The sequence below is a fragment of the Lissotriton helveticus genome, chromosome 11, assembly GCF_964261635.1.
Source record: "Lissotriton helveticus chromosome 11, aLisHel1.1, whole genome shotgun sequence".
NCBI classification, from domain to species: Eukaryota; Metazoa; Chordata; class Amphibia; order Caudata; family Salamandridae; genus Lissotriton; species Lissotriton helveticus.
The window spans coordinates 460,856,853-460,879,259 of record NC_136072.1 but is presented as its reverse complement, the minus strand read 5'-3'; the positions used below and the strand labels follow the sequence as shown (position 1 = coordinate 460,879,259).

General features: G+C 45.9%; 1 protein-coding gene across 1 annotated transcript in view; it reads right to left on the bottom strand.

Annotated features, from left to right (window-relative positions):
* The window catches only part of GIGYF2 (GRB10 interacting GYF protein 2), a 1,757,193-nt gene that overhangs the window by 1,333,915 nt on the left and 400,871 nt on the right, over positions 1-22,407 (bottom strand). The gene's annotated exons all lie outside the window — the stretch shown is intronic.

Sequence of the window (22,407 nt, the reverse complement as noted above, 5' to 3'; positions counted from 1 at the left end):
AAGGTCCACCAGCCGTTCCCGAACGTTCTCTGGGAACACGCTGTCCTGAAGCCAGGCATGGCGGCGAAGTGCAATGGAGGAAGCCATGGCCCGACCAAGCACCTCAGATGTCTAGAGCGGAGCGAAGAATAAACGCCACCAGCTCCCGGCCGTCTAACGCATGGTGCCCCAAATCCACACAAGCACCTTCCTGAGGAGCGGCAGACACAAGGGATTCCGCCGAGTCCCACAAGCACGAAGCGGCCCTAGCCAGAACACACAGAGTGTTAAGGGCCTGCAGAGCCGCACTGGTCGAGGCGAACATATTGCACCCCCAAGAGTCCAGCCAGCAGGCCTCCAGTGACGGGGGAGACAAAAGTGGCTGCAAGGAGGGAAAGGCGTTCTGCAAGAGGGCCTCTGGCAGAGGGGTGGAGGGAAAGACACACCAGATCACGCGGCGCCGGATGGTGGGGGCGCAGAAGGTGTTGAGGCACTGGGTCCCTCGTGGAGGGATGACCCCAAGTCACCAAAAGAGAAGAATGCAGCGAACCCTCGAAGGGAAGCAGCAGCTCCCTACCACCAAAGCCCTGATGGAGAACCTCCAGAAGATTATCCGTGGGGAAATGGGCAGCTGGATCACCCATATGCAAAATTCCCACAGTTGTGGAAACAGCGCCAGTGAAGGCTGCACTCGCTTCCGTAGGGCCCAGCGGAGTGGAGAGCAGCTCCTCGGTCGGCGACAGCTGCAAGCTAAGGTGGCCGTCCCCCAAGCCAACCGGAGGGAGAAAATGCCAGGTCCGGAAGGGGGGGAAGGAACCGAGAAGTGGGGGACCTGCGGCTCCTCCGGCAAAGGCCACGGGGATGGCAATGAGCCGTCCTTAGACGTAAGGGAAAAAGCCACAACGCGGAAGCCTGTCTCCGGCAAGGACGACACCAGCAAGCATCGAACCTCTGGAGAAGAGGAGGTGTCCAAAGACGAGTCAATGACCCGGCTTCGGCCTGGCGCTGTCGAGTCCGCAATCTGAGCAGGACATAGTCAGGCGCCAGGGGAGACGCTGGGCTGGCCTCCGCCATAGCGCAGGGGACCGGGTCTGGGCCGGAGCCGCGAAGGAAAGGCACCGACCTGACCTCCGACAAGGCAGCCACCTGCGTAGGGGGACGAGTGGGACCCGGGGAGGGACGAGGAGTCCCCCGCCAGCCTCGACCCATGACGGGACAAGAGGGGCCCTCCGCCGACCCCTGTGACACCGCCAGGGCCAGCAGCCGCTGACGCCGTAGCAGCATCACCTTGGCCTCAGACAAGATCGCCGCCTGTTTAGAGGGCTGAGAGGGGCTCAGGGATGCGTCCCGAGTCCCAGCGACCACCTGTGACACCACAGGGACTCTCGCAGGAGTTTACGGCAAAGCAGAGGCACTGTGGTACGAAGGAGGGACCCCCAAAGGGCCGCACCCCAATGGCACCACATCCTCCGAACCTGGATCAGAACCTGTCAGCGCCGGAGCCGCCAGCGACGCCACGGAGGGCCCTGCACACTGCAAGGGATCCGCTGACACCCCAGGAGGGGAAGGAGGAGGAGGAGAAGCCAGAGGGGCTTGCAAAGCCGCAGCATATGTCTCCATCTGGGCTCTAGTCATCCCCACACCGAGAAATGGCGGATAGGGGGATGAGACACTGGGCAGCATCACCTGCGGAGAGCCCACGCCCCCAACAGGCCGGAAACTGACCCTCCGGGACAAACTGTAACACTTACCGACAGGTGAGCGACGCTCTTGTGGGCCGGGAGAAGGATAACGACGACGGAGGCGGTGGTTCCGAAAACCCTCCGCAGGGGCCGTTCGAGGTGACTATGCCGACCTGGACATGCGAGCGGAGAGAAGTTTCATCCACCGCTCCCGCCGGGACTTCGGTTTCATCTGCTGGCATGCCTCACAATCCGTGGAGTCGTGATGCTCCCCGACACACAACATGCAGATGAGGTGAGGATCAGTCGCCGAAATCAGGCATCCACAAGATGAGCACGTCTTAAAGCCCGAAGGCATTCGCACACTGTTCCCACACACGCAATAGGGAAAGGGAAAGGCCTGAACAGTCCCGGAGCACGATTCGGATCCGCGTTGCCCGCAGAAAAGGAAAAAACTGACGTAGGCGCGCCGGGGTGGGACTTATGTGACCTCGCTGACATCACGTACGCGGACAACACCTGGGCGGAGTCGCGTGATGCCGTCCCCCGGCATGCAGGGATGCGGTGGCAAAAAATTTCCAGATCCAGTCACACGCCTGGGGATAATTTGACGCTAAGAAATCTGCGTCTAGTAGTCTCTATCAGATCCAAGGTTTTCCTAGTCCAAGCGGAACAAAAGGCAGTGCCTTCCTCATAAGTTGCAAGATGTGAAAACAGGTGCCCATTATTGATAGGACCTGCTCTTTCATTTTTAGAGCTTGATCAATTTAATATAGAGGTTTTTTTAAGACCTGACTGGGGATAGGAGCACTTCCTAATTCTGGGGTCCACCAGTCGGGAGTCCATTTTTGCTGGCCTTCCCAAAGAGCATAACTTCCGTCTTTGGGCATTAAGCTGAAGATAGCTCTCGGACATCCAGTCTGCCACCACTTCCATCCCATTGGAGAAGCATTCCTTAACTTTGTCCTTGTTATCAAAGGAGATAACCAACTGAGTGTTGTCAGCACAAGACAAGATTTCTTACACACATATATACATAACCCACTGGCGGTTGCCACTGGGTAGTTATGGTTGGGTTAGGGTTTCCATGGTAAATGCCTTTTTGTTAATAACCTTGGCTCTGTTGAAGAATCTCGAAAACACGTTCTCAAAGTGTTCATTTTTATTTAGTTTGTGCATAGAAAGTTTTGGGGTCATCTATCATATCAAACAGGAACAGAGGGATAAAAGGGGGTGTCTTCAAATGCAAAATCCCTATGCATTTTCCATAGACTTATTTGAACAGTGCTACTGCGGAAACTGCTGAAAGGAATTACACCAAATGTGTCAGGAAGCTAGATCTTGGCCCAGAAAGCATGTTTTTTGTGATATTGTCCAAATCCGTTCAGTAGTCTGAGATATTAAATCTCAAACATATTTGCCTATAAGGCTGCTTGGGTTTGAGGAACTCGTGAGAGTCCCTCATAACCAATTAAATCAATGTGGTTGGTTCTGTGGTGGCCTGAGGTTTTGTCAGGCTGCTACTGAGACTGGGGAGGGGGGGTGTACATTGCACAGCTCCATTATTGTTTTGAACTTAGAAAAACACAGAAATCCACCAGTTATAACTAGCAGAGCCGACTATAACTTACGCCCGACAGCCATGCGCCACTTATGACCTCACATTTCACATCACTCATAACATGTTCTTTAAAATCATTTATAACATTACTGTTCACATCTCAAATAACATCACTGATGACATCATCCAATGAGGGTGTTAATTTGTTTTATAGTTTACATAGTGGCAGGTAGCTATCATTACTTTTCTCCTAAATTTTGTACAACCTGTGTCCAGTTAGTGGGTGTAAATGTTTACAAAACGCATGTGCTCCTAATTCGTCCTAAGTGTGCAGCGGTATTTAACACATTAATCTGTATGGAAGCGTAACTGTGTAACAACGGTGACAGTTGACAACTTGTGCTCATTATGTTCCACATATGTTTTTGGTACTGCACAAAGGACAAAGATTTTACATACTATAAACTATGGCCCCCATTAGGATGGCTGGCGGACTTTGCCCGCCCGCCATCATTGTGCAAAACGGGACCGCCTGCCATAGGAACGGCGGTCCCGCCTTGAGCATTAGGATGCGGCTGCCACACTGGCAGGCGCATCCCGTATTTTTACCATTGCAGCGGGCGGTGCAGAAAGCGCCGCCCGCCGCAATGGTAAAAATGCACGTTGTGCATTTCAAAGCACAACATGACAGGCACCGCACGGTGCCTGCCATGTTGCACTTTGAAATGCGGGGGGTACCATAGGTACCCCCCATGTGCACTCCCCACCCCCCCGGACTCCCAGGAGGCCCGCAACGGGCCCCTGCAGGGAGTCTCCGCATGCCTTTCCGTGGCCGCCACAGAAAAGCATGTCAGGAAGCCGATCATAATATGGCTGGCGGTGTCTCAGACACCGCCACCATATTAAACATTTTCCTCCCCGGCCGCAAGGCGACCGGGGCGGAAAAGCGGCGGACGGTGTTTACGTCCGCCTCGGTCCCCCCGCCATAGTAATATGGTGGGGGAAATGGGTGGCGGGCATTAATGTCGGGCGGTTCGCTACCGCCACCATGGCGGTGGCGATCCGCCCGACATCGTAATGAGCCCCTAAGTATTATAAGCAGCCTTGAGTTACTATACAGTCGTCTTAGCATGATAATTTATACTTAACATAGAAGACTGTGTGCACCAGGTGTTATAACCTATGTACATGTGCTTGTTTTGCTTCAGAACATGGGCTATTTGTAAAGTTTTAACCACAGTATGAAGGCTACAGGTAGCATGATCTTTAGCGCCATCAGATCGGAGTTATTTTAAGTGAATAGCCACTTTTTGGACAAGTTTTGCATAGAGTGTACACTGATCTTATTATATGCTTTTTAACACTGTGGTGTATTTCTCGTGAGAGTTTTACTGTCTGCAAACAGTGTGGAACAGAGTAAACTCTCCCCATAGAGTAAACAGTATTAACAGTGCCCACTTTTCTAATTACATCCACTTCTTGTCTCAAGGTAGGTTCACGGACTGTCAGGGGTTTGATACAGTTAAAGACGGTCTCCAGTAGTTAGGGCTGTAACAAGTCTTCCATATCTGGAGGAACTCTGTTTTCCCTGAACAGCTGTATGCAGATTGAACACCGTGTGCAGGATGGGTTACCCTTTTATCTGCAGCTCACAGTCAACATGAACTCAGCTACCTATGAAGTGTATACTATAGGGTCAATGTTCCACATAACACAAGCTTACGTTACCTATTGGGGCTGTATGCATGATAGTGTTAACGATGCTTCATATTATTCTGGGCTATTTTGCACTTACTTTCATAGCTGTAATGCAAGTATCTCACAGGCCAATGAGTGGGACAGTAAACGTGTGCTCTAATCCACCCATTAACACCAAACCAAAGCCAGCATAACCTTGATCCACGCGCGTTCTGTCTCGACTTGCAATAAAGTGTTGTTAGTACCGAAACAATTCCAGGCTCTGCGTGTACGCCAACTGAATACATGCAATTAAAAGAGAACTTAAAAGAGAGGGATTTCATTCTTTAAGTAGAATTATATTGGGCAGCATTCATATTTTTCACAGCACGCTCTCAGCACTTTTCCGCCTACTGAAAACAATCCTGGCCCTTGTTCTAAGATCCTCTTACTGGCCCACACTCGATCAAAGTCCCTGTGCCAGCAGCCGGCACACATTCCTAAGCAGCACTGCACCGGTCGCTTAAGCTGCGTTCTCTGGAGACGGAGTAATCGTGCAGCATTATGTGGCAACTCGGCAGGCTGCACTTTTCACAAGCGTGTCATCGGCCTTTTCCACGGAGTCCCTTGCAGCACCACCGGTCGGCCACTTACCACGAGCGCAGTGGAATTGCATACCCAGTCCTACGGGCACTCTACCCCGAGCGCAAACAAATGTCGCAAGCAGAGCCGCCCTTGCCATGCCATAAGGCAGGACGCAGCCTCTGCGTCATGAGACACAGACCGAAGCCACACCCGCGAACTGCGTGGCCATAGCTGAGGTGGCAACACCTTAGGGCACAGTTCATATTAGAAACGGTGTACGAGACACATGTAGCTGTGCGTGGGGGTGGGGGGTGGTAGCAGGATTAGCAAAAAGTACAGTTCAATCTTTAAGTCGATATACCAGGAAAAGGAGAAGGGGGGGGGGGGGGGCTGGTTCAAACACTTGCAACTAAAAACACCCCTCCTCCCAGCCTTCAGTAAACCCTTAAAACTGCTGCCAAGGTACTACTAGCGCGATAGAAAACCTCACTAACGTCTACGCTTCAGTTTCGCCCAGCTCCTTCACTCCGCCCTCTCCTCATTCCCCTTGCCAGCTTTGTCGCAGAGAATTCTCTAAAACCGGCAGGGGTCTGCGTCCGTGTAAAGAAAGGCCTCGTGTGTTATTGGTCTCCCCCCCAGGCCAACCGACTGACCAATCACATGAGCATGAGAAAAAGGCCAAACCCGCCTGCTTCCACCCCACTCCCTGTATTATAAGCACAAGAATGCAAGTTAGTAAACTCAGATCCTTTTCAAGCTGCCCCCACTGACAGATTACCCCGTCTCTGGACCAAACTAGAGGAGCCGCGTCCACCTGCTGTATCAGGGAGAGGCAGAAGGAGCGGCGCGCGCACACCCCCGCGGAGGAAACGTAAGTACAACTTCCCTTTACTTAACCGTGCCCTCCAAAAAGGGCTGCTTCGTCACAAAAGCTCATTTCTCCTGGGGAGAAGAGCATTAAACGATCACCTGCGGCACAGGGGGGCGAATACAGGAAGGCCAACTCTGCCTTCCATACCCCGCGATGCAAAAATCACTACGTACTATTAAATTCGGTGAAAGTAGCATCTTTTATTTATAAAACATAGAATGGGCAAAACGGAGTATAGTATATACAAGTAAACATACCACCACCAAACGGTAGGCACTAAAATATTCAGAAAGGAAAAAAGAAGGATTGAAATGATGCACCAAATAAATAAAAGAGAATGGAACTTATTGAAAATTAGACGGTTGGAAAGATGAAGCCAACAGTTCCAAGCTAGACAAAATACACAGCACCTGGGAAGTTTCAACTGAAACTAGCCTTTTTATGAAGAATATTGCAAATGAGCAAAGAATGGTCACACACAAATGGGGTCAACGAACACTCCTCTAACAGGTAGGGAGGAGACACAAGGGGACATGGTATACATGTGTATGAGAGCTTGGAAGCCCATACCAAATGTGCCACGAGCTCCGCTAGGCCCACAAGTGGTTGGAAGCAGACATTAGATCTTGTAAAGAGGATCTTGTGGATTTATACTTCACGGCTCACTTATGATTCCTGAAGGGGTCACATAAACAGTCTTCTTACTGATATGTCCAGACTTGCATCTCAAAAATTCTAACAAAAATCGAAATAGCAACTCATAGCGTTTAAATCATGGTGGTGTTTGATCATGACCCCTTCTATCTAAGGTTACCAGATGATGTCACTGAACACAAATCACAGTTTAGGTATATTAGTTCAATTGAACTGAACTGAGATTTCAACTCCCAACTGTTAGTCGAAAGCCCAGGAAAGCGTGTTAAGTCACAGAACCATCTGCTAATGTTATATTTGTGCTTACAAAGAGGCATGGGTACCATGCCCATAGGACAGATAGTAAAGCTATTACTAAAGTAATCTAAGTAACCTCTAATTCGAGATACTACTCATGAAGTTACTGTACACTTGTCAATATAGCAACATTTAGCGTTGATCTATCACGGTGGAGCTTTGTCATGCCTGGGGACACTGCTAGGTGTTGTACACTTCTAAGAAAACGACTGAAGGGAGCCACATGAATATCCACACATATTCCAGCTTTCCTAACTGAATACTTTTCTTTCAAACATTATCTCTGTTCACAGATCGCTATGCACACGCCACATGCATCCCAGCGAGACCCATGCTGACCATGTGACTGCAACCCATGACAGAAATTAACATAAGCATTATCTGCAAATATGCCCTAAATCTTTTCTTCCTGTAGTCTAAAAGACGTAATTCTGACACCTGTCCAAAGTTGAATAGTCCCCAATGGCATCAAGGGTTGTACTAGAGGGAGGTCGGAACTCATTTCAAGAAAGGGAGCAAGAAACTTAGGATCACATGACAAGTTTAAAGAGACCTTTTAGAGGAGGGTTAGAATGAGGTTTTGTTTTGCAGTGCGCACTTTACAAATGCTGTACTCCTCACTGAAGGTGGCAATCCTAGGGCTGAATAGATCCATATGTTTAGAAAGTTTTACTAGAATGCGAACGGCTTTGACTCCTAAAATAAAGGAAAACTCAAAGAATCTCTGTAATGAGTTACTCTAAAGGTAGACTGAGCTCTAAGGAAGAACGTCTAGCACTTAAACACACTCAGTTAAAACACGTCATGAGAGAGGGAGGGGCTGAATGTAGCTGAACCTAGCAAGAAGGGAGAGGACAAATACAGAGTTCACCTTGCACTCGCTGGGACTAGATACTCTGGAATAACGCGAGGAGCCTCGTAATTAATGCGTTTCCAATGTTGTTCTTCCAAGCAGGGAGTGAATTTCACAGATTACCATGAAATCAGGTTCGGCAAACTTAATCCGCTCTCCATGCTTGAAGAATAGAGCAAACTTTTGACCCAGATGGAACATATAACCGAATTAATCCATCACGGTTTAGTAGGCATCAACACCTCAGCACCCATTTTGCACCAAATTTCCTGTTTAGCAGAACAACATAAATTGTTGCGTACTTCAATGTAAACAGATTTCTACAGGTAGTGATTTCTTCCTGTCCCTAGAGTAGTATACTGTACAAACAATTCTAAAAACTACCGTTTTCTGGATAAAAAAAAAACCTTCACATAAACTCCATCTCCATAAGAACTAATACCAGCCAGGCCTAATTTCCGCCCTGTCCCTACCGCTCAGTTTAAAGGCACTTCTGTCTCAAACCCGACCAGCCCGCACACGTTGGAAAAGGAGAAGTAAAAGACTGCGGCTTCCAAAATAAATGGAAGTTTGACCGATTCCTGTTCGGGTAAACAGCACTCTACCTACAATGGCATGTGCGGACAACATCATGGTAAACAGATTATGGCAGGAACAGTTTCAGGACATTAGGTTCGAATCTTAATTAAGTCCTGAGGTAGAACAAGCTTGCACCAATCAGGAATGTGGATCCTAACTACATTGTGATAAAGACAGGAAGAGTAGGAATGCACAGCTGCGGTGCACCATGCTGGTACACCGTGGGAGACAAGCAGGTGAAAGTTCACACGAAAGTCTTCTGAGCCGCTTTGTTTTCCGTTACCCTATAAAGTTGGCACCGTTTTCTCTTTCCGACAACGTTCTGCAGCTCGCGCCACTGATTAGACACCTGCATGTCCTCGGAGCACGTGCCCCGACGGGCCTGCTTACATTAACCCCTTCAGAGACAGTGCGGAGATACCTTCTGGCACGAAAGTCGAAGCAGTTTAAGAAATAAAGCACGCGTCTATCTGGTATGATCGGCCTAAAGCTGCGGCCACAAGAGCCTCTAGTGCTTATCCTGTGAAACACAGCATTTGTTCTTCACTAGACGAGCGCATCACTTTATGGTGATTCCTTATTCTAGAGTCGACTGTAAATCCGCTCCGCCAAAAAACAACAAATAGAACATGAGACGGCACACAAGATTGGCATCACGTGCGCGGCCCTGCTGTGGTGGGTATGCACGGAGCAAGGACTCCGCGGGGGCGCAAGCTCTTGCTATCCCCGTCTAGCTGCAGCGTGAGCAGTGTGGAAGGGGTCAGGAGGGTGAGATTGAAGCCAGAAGGGCCAGCTGAGTGGGGAAATACAATACTCCCAGCACATTTTTCCTGAATAGCAAGTGCGAGGACGTTATTCCACATTCCGGGCCTGTGGATGGAAAATGAATCTCTATCGTTGTCACTCTGCTTTAACACTGGTCCTTAGTTGCAATCCAACAATGTTCGGTTCGGTTTCTTATGATACAGTGGGACCGGCTAATTTATTTTTCAGCCAGGTAATGAGGGGGTATAACAACACGCTCTGAAGAGGAGGATTGAGAGGGAGACAGTATTTGATGCGCGATGGCGGTGCAATTTAATTTCATCTATCCTTTGATGAGACCTGCAGCAACGTGATGACGCACTTAATAGGCCCAAAAATATATTTTGGGTTGGTTGCCAGCAGGGCATCCCAGTCAACTAAATGTGAAGAGACCTGGGCAAATTCTTAAATCTGTTATTGGAAGGTAAGGTTTAATTTGTGTACAAACAACAGAGGAGTATAGGGCTGTTTCAGTCTCAGTGAGATGTAATTTGAAGGCTAGGTCTCAGTCGATGAAGAAGCAGAGGAGTTGCAAGGTAAACTTCACAAGTACTCGAGCACTCCATCTGGGTTTATCTGTTGGCAATGAGGAGAATTTGTTTTAATTGGGAATTTACAGACTTCTTAAAATTTGTTTAACAATCCATACAAGTTAAAACCATCGCATCTTCTGCCATGAAGAGAAATCAGTGCAGTTTAGTTAAAGCTCAGAGTTTAAGAACTGTGTTGGGATCATGGAGAAGCAATGTTCCAGGCCGCCAATAGTATATAGTGTGCTGAGACAAATTTGTAGTTGCATTTTTAGCAGTTACTGGTGAGGACACCTGGGGGCTCCTTGCAAACATTTAAGAGACTGAGGAGAGGGATTGGAACTCTGAGACTTTGGAAGTGGGATGTGGTCCGCTGAGCAAACTGTGATTGGTGGAGTTAGAGGAGAAATCTTTGGATAATGTCCAATAATCCTATGCATATTTGGAGGATGTCCAGTGGTGCTTTGAGGTTGCCTATTGAAGGCGCTGAGTGGTTCAATAAGAAAGAGGAATAAGTCATTCTTATCAATGATGAATTTGGCATAGTCAACAATCAGGAAAGTGGCAGTATTTGTGCTGCTACATGGTCTCATGCCTGACAGTCATTCAGTAGGGAGGTGGGTCCATGCATTCCTGGGGTTGGACAACTAATCCTTTTAAAATTATTTTTGAACTAAGAGAATGTGGGAAATCTGTAGTAACTGGCTAAGTTATTATCGTCTAGATCAGTGTTTCCCAAACTGTAGATGACAAGCCGATTTTTGATGGGCCGTGAAAGTCCAAGCATTGAATAAAGATGCCTTTAAATTCTGTATTTATCTGGTCACATTTGCAGCGCTTCAAAGACATAGGTCAAATGTTAGGCTATGTCTTCTGACAAATTGCTGCTTATTTCTATTAGCATTTAGACTTATGTTTAGAAACTCCTTGCACTTTGCAGTCAGAGCAAGAAAAGTAAAGTGAATAGTTTGTCAATCTTGCTGGAGTACAGAGTGTGAGAAAGGAAGGGCTGTAGGAGGACATTTATTTGTAACGCACAAAACGTAAATACATATAAATGAACTGTACACATTCAGCAGTTAGGAATGCAAAATTGAAGCGTTTTGTTGCAATTCTGAAAAGAGATCAAAGCAAAGATTTTAATAGGATCAAGACAAATCAAGACACTTCACTTGGTAATGCACAAATCTATGCAAATTTAGTGGCCATTTCAATGGAACTCTGCTGTCTGTAAATGACAAGGCTCCTACACAATGCTTTGGTAATATTAAAAAAACTAAATTGCCAACGTCATGTCTTTTAAAGCTAGGTGGGTCGAAAACGTTTGTCGTTCTGAAAAGTGGGTTTGTGGGTCTAAAAAGTTTGGGAAGCAGTGGTCTAGAAAGCTCTGCTTTTACAGACGATAATCTTGACACCATGCATGAATATGCCTTGCCTGAGTCAGGAACGTATGAATAGAGGGTGCGAATGCTCCTATTCCAGAGAATTTAGACAGCCAAAGATGTCTTCTTTGGAGATGGTTGCCTTGAGATTAATGTACATATATGAGTGATCAGTAACGGAGTTTCTTCTGAAGGTGTTTTGAAACCGGTCTATTTCAGTGTGTTGTGTATGGAGGTGATTAGTGGGTGTGGCTTCTGTGGGATCTGGATATGTTGAGTTTTTTCTACTAGGATTTTTTTTTTTTTTTTAATGGTACTGTACATGCCTAGTGGTGTAATACAGGATCAGACAAGAGGTTAACGCTTTCTCTATCTTTAGCAAGTTTTTACAATTGTGGGAGACCTGTGTGAAGTATGCGGTTCACTACCTGTAGTTAGCATTTGAGGCACAATTTCTACATTTTGACTACAGCTTTCCAGTTTTGATACGTATTCCCAGCAGTGCCGTCTGTGACATTTCTTTACTTGATTGCAGATGTGGGGTTTCCTAAAGCAAATATCTTGGGTGTATAATAGAGCAGAGGCTTTTGACTTCAGGGTTATTTCTTTCAGTGGTGCACAGGTGTTAACACTGGCTTAAGAATTCTTGATAAAGGAATCTAGCTTTTTGTTTACATGAACAACAGTATAGCTGGGCACCTGCCTCAAGTCACGTGCAGTTGGGATGTTTTGCAGGGCCCGGCCTATAGCCATGCCCACCACCAATCACTACGCCATGCGGCCAGCCCCCACTGTGCACAGCATTTGTGGGCATCCAACACCTAATGACAACCTGTTGTCCGTTCAGACCAGAAACAATGTGTGTCATTGATGTGGGTTGTGAGGATATGTGGTGTATTATATGGTGTGGTTGTGCGACCTCCCCGTGTAATACACTTACCAATCACTTAGGTCCAGTAGGATTAGTCTGTAAAATACTCAGCTCAACCCTGGGTAGCTGTGGCACTGAGCAGCAAGGCTTACACAGAGGAACAGCACCAAAACCACTGAAGACATCGAAATACAACTCAAAAAAATCAGACACCAATTTATAAAAATACTGTATTTTTATAACAATGTAGACACTAGAATGAAAAAGATCCACCTGAGGGTTCCGGAGAAATAGATTTTACAAGCAATAATAAGTCAAAGCAATTTCACTGAACCGCGAACAAGCCTTAGCAAAGTCAACTAATTGGGCACTTAGAAACGTTTTCAAAGAAAACGTAGGTAAGTGTCGATGAGATAGGTTAGAACACTTGGGGTGTCCAACTCCAGCACAGAGTTGGCCAGGGGGACTTGCAATGTCCTCCAGAACAGTTACCTTCACAGAACCAGCAACCTTAGCAGATCTAGGCCCTTTATCTGCGTTGCAATTGATTCCTACAGAGAGGTCCTGACGCGGGGGATGAACGATGCTGAAGATGCTCTAAGGATGCTATGGATGCGTGGCAGTAGGCGGATGTCTTCCTGCAGGGATTCTTTGGTCAATGAGGATGGTGAGGGAGTCCTAGTTGCAGGGTCGACGTCCCACAAAGTCCTCTCCTGTTTGACCGAAGTACAGTCGCCACTGGACTACCAGTCGCCTGCAAAGTGGTAAGTGTGCCAGTTGCCTGTTGTCGCAGTCAAAGGCCAATCCTTCCTGGGTTAATAGTTTGCCTTCTAAGGGTGCAAGCAACTTACCGACAGCACTCCTGGAACCACGAACTCTGGCGCAACAATGTGCGTAGAGTCTTGGTCCTGAGTACTGCACGAAGGGAGTGGCGGTGGCTTGAAAACTTTGGGCTACCAACATGCCCAAGCAGGTTTCTTCAGCTGTTGTGTCCATGTGCTGCAAACAGGAGGCCAGTCAGCTGGTCCCTAGAGTTCTCTTGGCTTGAATGGGCTCTTGGAGGCGACTTCTCCTTGAGCAGGACACGGCAGGCACAGGCCCTCTCTTCGCTGGCTAGCAGGTGCAGTTCATGTTGGTGCAGCCTCCCCCTTTGCTGGTTCCTCTGGACAGCAGAACGTGCCCTCAGGGCAGGATGTGGTTTGTAGCCAATGGGCTACCAGGTTTCCTCCCACCTGGTGACCACTTCCTGTGGAGTGTGGCATCTGGCTATCTCAGGATGCATCATTCTGCTCGCTCCCAAAATTGCAAGAACCCTCTCTCTGTGTTAAGACCTCCCTTCTTTTGTATTGGCCTTATGGAAACTCAATCATATGCTACAATAGAGTGAACAGAGTTGTTATGGGCTGTATGCAGTTGAGAATGCTCCTTGTCTACGGCAATGTCTTCCTACACTTCATCTAAGTCCAAGATATGGGTAGGCATCTGGGCAGACCTCCTAAATAGGACCGACTTCTAAGCCAAGATTAACAGTGCCTGCAAAGACAGTGGCATGGAAATGTATTCCAAGTCTTGGCTCGTCTATGTAGTTGATGGTGGTGAAGGTATCAACAGAGCAGCCAGTAGAGTGAATTATTAATGAGCGATAGAAAGTCAATGCTGGGATGCCCTGCTAAGGTATAGCTTCCAACAAGAGTAGACAATGGGACTGACAAAGACAAAGCTATTGATTAGGCGGTTGTGGTAGATTGCTTCACAGTAAGACCCGGGGATAGTGCCATAAACCGAGTCATAGTCAACTAGTTTACCCATCAACGATACAATAGTTTTGGCAGGATAGTACACCGGGTATCCTCAGTAGCTGATTTTCACACAGCTTTTTCCAGTTGGAAGGCCAGAAAGGTGTCATTGCACCTTTTCAAGAGTGGAATCAAGTTTAAAAGCCCTGGCTGTTTTTGTGTGCTAAATTGCTTATTTCTAGAGGGGCACTTATTGCAGAATCAACCCTTGAAGAGGGGGCATGACAGCCGAGGGGCTCTATGTGTTGATAAAACAATAAGGCCAGACTCCTGTCCCTTTCGTGCAGGATCTTAGTGGCTTATGGATACAAGCAATAAATGCATGCAATGTGCAGATCATACATGAAAATCTTTGCTTGGCCACATGCAGAGCGTGTTTGGAAGAGGGATTTTGTAGAGGCTGACTCCGTGATTCAAGTCTTTCCTGGCCCACAACAAATACAAAATACCAGAAAGAACTCACTGTGAACCAGACGGTGAAGCTGGCCTGGTATGATCTCCGAGTGAGCAAAACTGGAATGTCCTTAGATTCTGAGGAAGACGACTTAGACAGGGCAGAGCTCTGTTCGGAGACTTCTTAACACTAGATGGACGGGAGAAAACCTGCGTTATGGTGGCCTTTAGGGGGCGATTGATTGCTTAGCACATTCCTCTTATTGGCTGAAGTTTGTGTGCTAGTCATCTAGTCAATGTGGTACTAAATAAACACAGCAGTTTGCACCTGCAGCCAATTTAACAATATATATTGGCATTTTGCAGTGCTGGGGATTATCTACCTGCTAGAGAGCATGCGAATATATGAAAGAACCAATGCTGGATACATCTATCACTGGGCTTTACTTTTTGCATGGCAGAATTAACAGCACTGGGGCATAATGCATTTTCTGGAACTGCGAGCGCAAAAATATTTCAAACATCACACTCGACCATTCTGCAGTTTGATCCTTCTTACCGATCCATTTAACAATCATTTCCCAAACATAACTATCTTGTTGTCACATTTGCTATTAATGTATTTATGGGTTTGATTTTGTAAACATGAGGGAATGTTTTGATCCTGCACCATGCAGATTAATGGCGAATATGGTCAGAAAAACAGCGTGGAACCAATCTACGTTAACTTACAATGATTTCGCCATCATGCTTCATGAAATGACTGGTGATTATGAATTACAAGGATTTTAGTTGTAGAATTTACAACTGAAAGTAGAACTGAAAGCAAAAATGTGCTCCACTCTTTCTCCATCACTTGGGGAACATAAACCCATTGTCCAACAAGAGAGTGCATAAAGCAGATTCACACTTTTTTTTTTAAAGCTTTCTATGCACACATGCAGTTTTTTCTGGACAATCTAACCACATCGAATTTTCAAGAAATGTATTGCTTTCAGACACATTAGAAGATTTTTATTATAAAATTATCTGTTCTGCTTTCCCACTTCAAATAAAGGTCCTACTGCCTTTGGGCGATGACAAACAAGTGGAGTGGGTACGTGGAACGCTCTAAATCACATATTTAAACAACACACTATAAATTCCAGTCAGTCACTTTCTAGACTTTTTTTATATCTTTTTTTAAACTTTAGTTTATTTGTTTGAAAAGTTACCAGAATGGCACAATATATATCAAAAATGTTACCTTTTATTTCGCTCATGAAAAAATCTTAAGGGCAATGTACATTAAAAAATAATGCTTTGAAACCATGAAAGAGCAAATGTAAAGAAAAAGCTCTGGTATGGGAAGACCCCTGCATTCCATATGGTACAGATTATTACCACTGTCATACAGAGCAGATGTGATAACAGTGTACTCTGCACAGAGGCTAAACATGAGAGAAGTATAGAGTTTCACTGGAAAGAGCAGTCCATAAAGCAATCTGCACTCTTCTCACACTAGAGAAAACACACTAGAGTTTACTGAGGTACACACAGGGAAACAGCCTACTGTGCGTTGTCAAGCTACAGGCACACACACAAAAAGTAAGAATTCCTTACAGTGCACTCTATACAACAGAGTGCTGGCTGCTGTCTACCGTTCCACACAGGGGGATATATCCTTCGAGAACACCCTGCAGACAAAGCAGGGACCTCTTCCTGTAATGCGCCCTGCACAGCTGCACGCAGGAAATAGGCAGTGGTGAACTGGCAGCTAAAAGGCGTCATGGAAGATGTGTTCACACCAGCCCTAAAATCAACAAAGTGTATAACAAATGAGTTTCACCTTGTCATCTCCAAAGGGGGTGAACAATTTGAGTGTTTCCTCAGTGATGTTTCTCGGGCTGTTTATCTGATGATCCCACCATCCTTTCACCGCCAAAAAGTAGACCCTCCCTGGTCCTCAACTAACCACTTTGTCTCGTAAGGACAGTCCAGCCCTGGGATAGTTTGCATGCCATGTACTCTGCACAGTCGCAAGTATAGAGAACTGCCTAAAGAATATACTGTATAATGCGACACTCAGACGAACGCCAGGAGAAAACTGCACAGGCACCACAGAAAGATAGGAATATGTGGTTGCAATGTATTCTTTGCTTGACCAGCTGAGGAATGCTCTCTGCGCTCACTAGGAAAGATATTTATGTACATAGTTTTGCAAAGTGTTTATCAGGCCTCAAGGGGGGTTGAAGCAACTTACAGCAGTAATACACTATACGTAGAGTACGCACATACGGCCCTATTCACAAAGGTAAATTTACCTTGGATGGCAAATAAATGTCCCTGACACTTGAGATACTTCGCTACTTTTAGCGATTGACCGCTTCAGAGTGCTAAGTTACTCAAAAGTGTAGAAGTAAATGTCTCAATGCCCCGAAACCTAGGGGGAGAGCTACATTTACGAGCATAAAGTTACTACTTGTAACTTTTCACATGAAAGCCAAGATCATTTAGGAGGTAGCCAACTACTGCTCTGTGTATCTTTAACAGAAAGAGAGCAACGATGAAGTCCTTCGGTACACTGTCCAGCTTGGGTTACAGAGGAGAGTGGTGATTGTCCGTATAGATTTATATTTTAGCATTGCAGAGATACGACGCAAACAATTTGCTGCCTACTCAGCTTATTAAAACACACGGATATAGCAGCCAGAACATACTCTACGTACGGTCGAACAGAGTGAGCTTCCTACAATGAGCTCCCCACAGCCCTCCCTCAAATGGTCGGGAATTAAACAAATACACTTCTGTTCTCAGCTTATGCAGAAATTGAATACAAATCTGCAGATTCGGGCAGGAAGCTGTAAACAAGCAGCTTGTGTCTCAGTAAACAGCCTCCCCTAGACACAGGGTACTCACATGATAGACGAAATAGATCAATTTCAATCTAACTTTCAGGAAGTGTGAAATCCCCCGTGACCTACAGTATACACCGAGAGCATTCCAGAAACAAGGGTACCGCGGACCACTGTCTCAAGTAAAGCATCGCTACAAGATACGTTAGAGTTACTACCAGCTCTAGACCCTTTGCCTGGAAGCAGGTCACTTCCTAAGGCCACAGCCCGATCATTGTAGAGAAGTGGCATAGCCCTTGCTCAACAGCACTGCTCTTGCATTTCTTCTTTCCATTGGGATCATTTAACCAGTGCCCTTTGTGAAGGTGGAGGTGAGAGTACTGGACTAAACAGCATTACAAAGGGGAGTCCTGCTTTCCTTATTATAGAAGAAGTCGTTCTTCTTTAGCGCAGCGACTCTCCGAGGCCTCGGTTCTCATTTCCCGTGCTTTAGTTGCATTATCTCCAATAGGAACGTTGAATAAGAAAGCTGCACATTCTGCCAATGCAAATCATACGTTTTCTGTCTTGTCTTCTTGCCTGAAACTTCGGTTTTCTACTGGATAGCCATTTCACGCACACACAACCTCCATATCTAGTCTAGGGCTCCATTACTGCTGAATCTGTAGTTTCTAAAATGGTCAGCTATTCGGTTGTCTCCGAGCTCAAAGAATAAACATCTGCGAAGTCAAGAATCGCGGTTGAGGGAGGGGAGTAAGGAACACAACCGCCTGCCCCAGCACTTACACAGCACACAGAGCACTAGCATTACATCTCATACGTCTTTCCTTCCGTCTCTTCTACCCTTCACGTTTCGTTTTCTCACACCCCTGTGTACTACATAAGGACAATTAACCACTGTAGATACCAGAGCTACAAAGTTTATAAATCTCTAGCTGTTTAGTGATGCATCTATAGTTCAGGGTTGCCCGGCAGTCCAGTAAAAACTGCAACTTGCAGAGTAATGTATTTATTAATTAGGAAAATAATATTAAGTATAGGAACGAAAGTTCATGTTACTCAAAACCGTGACATCTGCATGCCATAAAGCAAACATCACTATGCATGGGACGACCTCCAGGCTACAGGAAAAAGTGTCCACACTTGTCACCGCGGTGAAAACCACCATGACGCCAGTCAAAATCTAAAGCAATGTATCATGTAGATCAGAGATGGGGATGCAGGTTAGGAAACTAGGGAGGAAGGAGGGCTTTTAGGATAAGAATATTCCATGCCCGGTCTTCCTGACTTGATATGTATCCCTAGCCCTTTTACTTTCCCCCTCTACTAGCTATGCTCCTTGGACCAGTTTTCTAGGTTATCTTATGCTCTAGCAACGGAAGTATTTTATCTTAACCCCTTCACAGCGGCGGCTATTCCGCCGCAGTGCTAAGGGGGCGGGGCGGCCGCATGCTGGTGACGGAACCGCTCCGTCATCAGCCGCGGTTGGGCTGTGCTCATGACGGAGCGGTTCCGTCATGGCCCTGCCTGCTCAATAGAACGCCCAGCGCAGGCGCGGAATCCGCGCCGCGCAGGCGCGGCGGCAGGGCCATGACGGAACCGCTCCGTCATCAGCACAGCGCCACCGCAGCTGATGACGGAGCGATTCCGTCATCTGCGTGCAAAGGGTTAAGCTGTAGCAACGGATATATTTTTGTAACGCTGTCTTTCTCTATGCCATCGTTTTACTCTAGAAACTAATGTAACTATGTAACACTGTTCTGTTGTAACCACTTCCTTATGTAAAGCGCTCCAATACCTCTGGGTCTAGCCTGCGCTATATAAAATTATTCAAATAAATAAATAAAAATAAATATAACTCGGCAAGGGTGTATCAACCCATGTTTATTTAGTCCACATACATCGTATCATTTAGGACTTTTCAAAGGATTAAGCATATGCTGAGGGTAGCATCTATATAATAAAATAAACAAACATTTGCAATGCAATAGGTCTCGCATTCACGTAAGTTTGAGCTGTTGGCATTGTAAATGACAATGCCTTTTATTTATGTTTTGGGTTTTGAAACATAAATAAAAAGCATTGTCATTTACAATACTAATAGCTTCTCTCGCAAATGTGAGCCCCATTACATTGCAAAATTACAAATGCTTCTACTAACTTGCTTTCAGTCCAGCCGCACCTGCTGCTGAGCGAGACTGGGTGGTGTGCTTCGGATCTCCATGAAACATTTAACGCCTGTGCATGCAGCCAGTTTCCATCCATTCATTTGATCAAGGAGTCCAAGTCACATTGGGGTTCGATTGTCTACTACAGTGAGACGAAGTCTCTTGAACCTTCCCCAAATTTTATGGATGTTCATTTTTATTTTTACATCATCTTCGTAGGCGCTATCTTAGAATGGGATAAATAAAAGCAGTTGGGGACATAGGTGGTCCCAATACTCACCATATGATTAGACTCCTTCATATGTAATATAAGGACAATCCATACACTTAACCCTACATTTTCCATTTGTAAGTGAAGTCACAACCAATAGCAGGCGGTACAGGGTCCCACGTTTTGATATTGTCAGGCTGTGTCATCTTCGAACGAGCTGGAAAGACACCACCCCCGCCCCCCACCCCGCCTAAATGCCACCGCCCAACGCCTGGAAATGCTGTTGTATCCGGGCCCAATACTAGCGCTGTACGTTCAGGATCACATGTGTCTATGGAAGAGTAAATAGGCATTTACTGTCAAATGGGAATATGGAGCAGGCAGTCCGTGCACTTTAGTCTCCTGGGGAGAGGGGATGCAAATACCGGCCAGAGCTGCTGATGGGGCAAATGAGGAGCCTGATTTTAATCTCAGCGTCGTCTCAATTCCCTGTGTTTTTGGGCAAATTATTATCCCCCAAGACTCTATACAATCAATATCCAGTTTCTTTTCTTTCTTGTGTGCTGTTATGCAATGTAAGTGGTGGTTAAGCGTAGCGCTCCTATAACTTCGGGTCGGGTTTTCGTTTTAAAAAACAGATAAAAGATGGCTGGGGCGTGTTGTGCGTTCTATACATAGAGCTATATCTTGCTCTCATATACACCAATTCAACTTACAAATTTCAGAAAAGCCTTAGATATAAAAAAAATACAGTAATAAATTCACATAAATTCTGTTCAAATGTGCAATTACGTAGAGGGTGTACGAAAGGGTCAACGTGCGCTCTAGGATGTGGTCTCACGGCTAGACTGATGACTTGGGCGAGGGAGCGCGGCAGCAAGGCGAACGTGCGCTGCTGCGCGTAACAGACACCAATGGGAAGTGGGCGGAGCAAAGGCGGGACATGCGCCCACCCGTGCCAATTTCGCGTGCTGTATTTTTTTTTTTTAAATGCAAGCTAAGGCCAATTGCAGGCGGCGAAAGCAAAAGCACACGCACAAGCGTGTTCTCACCTTTAAGAACCCCCAACATGAGGTCTCGTGCTGCGCAACGCTAGGCGCGAGACCTAAAAACTGGGGGTTTCAATGTTCTCTGGTAAAGCGTGGCCAAATTGCATTTTCTCTTTAGAGGTAGCAACTAACGCATTTTGGCGAGAGGACGTCTGTGCAGTAGTTAAGTGGATGCTTTACTGATAACCTCAATAGATATAAGCCTTCAAAAGGCATTAATTGTGCCTTAGTTCTTTTTAAGAAATAATGTATCCTCACAGGTGTAAAAAGGAGGTAACTATGCAAGATTTAGGAACACAAGAGGAGATCTTTGTTCGAGGCAGTACACTGCTTTGCCTAATCAAAATAGAAAACAATGAAGGGTAACAGAAGGATACATACTCCAGAAGTCTCACATTTTTTTCCAGAAGTGTCACTATCTGTGGAAGAGGAGGAGATTTATTGCTTAATGAGACATCTAGTAAGCCTCCATCTACATTTATTTAAGAACCCTTAATTTGAAAAAGGGAATGCCACAAACTCCATCAGGGCCAAGATTGCCGGATTGAAAATAAAGTAATCATCTATGTAATGGATAGACATGTATCATACTCAGTCTCAGATGGGTAACCGCTCCAACATCACCAAGTTGAAGGTACATGGTTGTAAGCAGCAGCTAAAGGAATACTACAGTAGTCTGGAGTGAGCCCCCCTACACAAAATAAACAACGTATTTCCCATCTGGCATGTATATAAGAAGGCAGGATTTGGTCCAAAGCCTGCTTCATCAGTACACGTCTCTATTTCAATACATTTCTAAGTAGGAAGATGATGATGTAATACTACATATACAGAATGGTGCAAAGGCACTACTGCCCAATTGTCCACCATGAAAAAATATCCTTCACTTAGCCCCGATATACAAGGTGTTCACGTTTGGACTTACTGGGCCTTGCTTGAAATCCTGGATGATTGAATTATACCCCAGACAGAACAGGAGGAGGAAAAAAGTGCAGAGTGAAGGAGGCGGGATAATTGAAGTAGATAGGCAAGACATGTGGAGGTTCATAAAACAGAAAGAAAAAGAAATGTGTCTGTAGGGGCATGGTGGTGGGAGAGCTTTAGGGATAGAGAAGGAAAGGCGGAAGAGATGGGGCACAGTAGTGTCCCTGTGCCACGTTGTGTAACAAATCCAGGAATATAGTAAAGAAACTGCGCTCCTTATATCAGTTAAAACTTACTTCCCAATGTAAAGTGACTATTTTGTCAATAGTTCACTAGGTACTGTGCACACGTTTCTGCATATTAATTTGTTAGAATAACAAATAACCACCAATGATGGGGCCCACCAGCACTGGATACTGTCAAGACTTCAGATAAAGGCTAGTCCTTGGAGTGTCCCAGTGAGATAACCTTTTGCATATATGAAAAGATGGAAATTGACCTTTTCAGGACATGCAATAACAATGTACAGTACAAGTAACAAAAACAGACTAATTACAGAACTCAGTTGTTAAATTGCAGTTACACCCTTGCTGCTTTCTTGGTGTGTCATCTCCATCTTCACTTATAAGTACATAGTTGTGCAAGAGGGTGTAAAATGAACCAACAATAAAAGTGGAGTTGTCATTTGTATGTTTGGAAATACTACA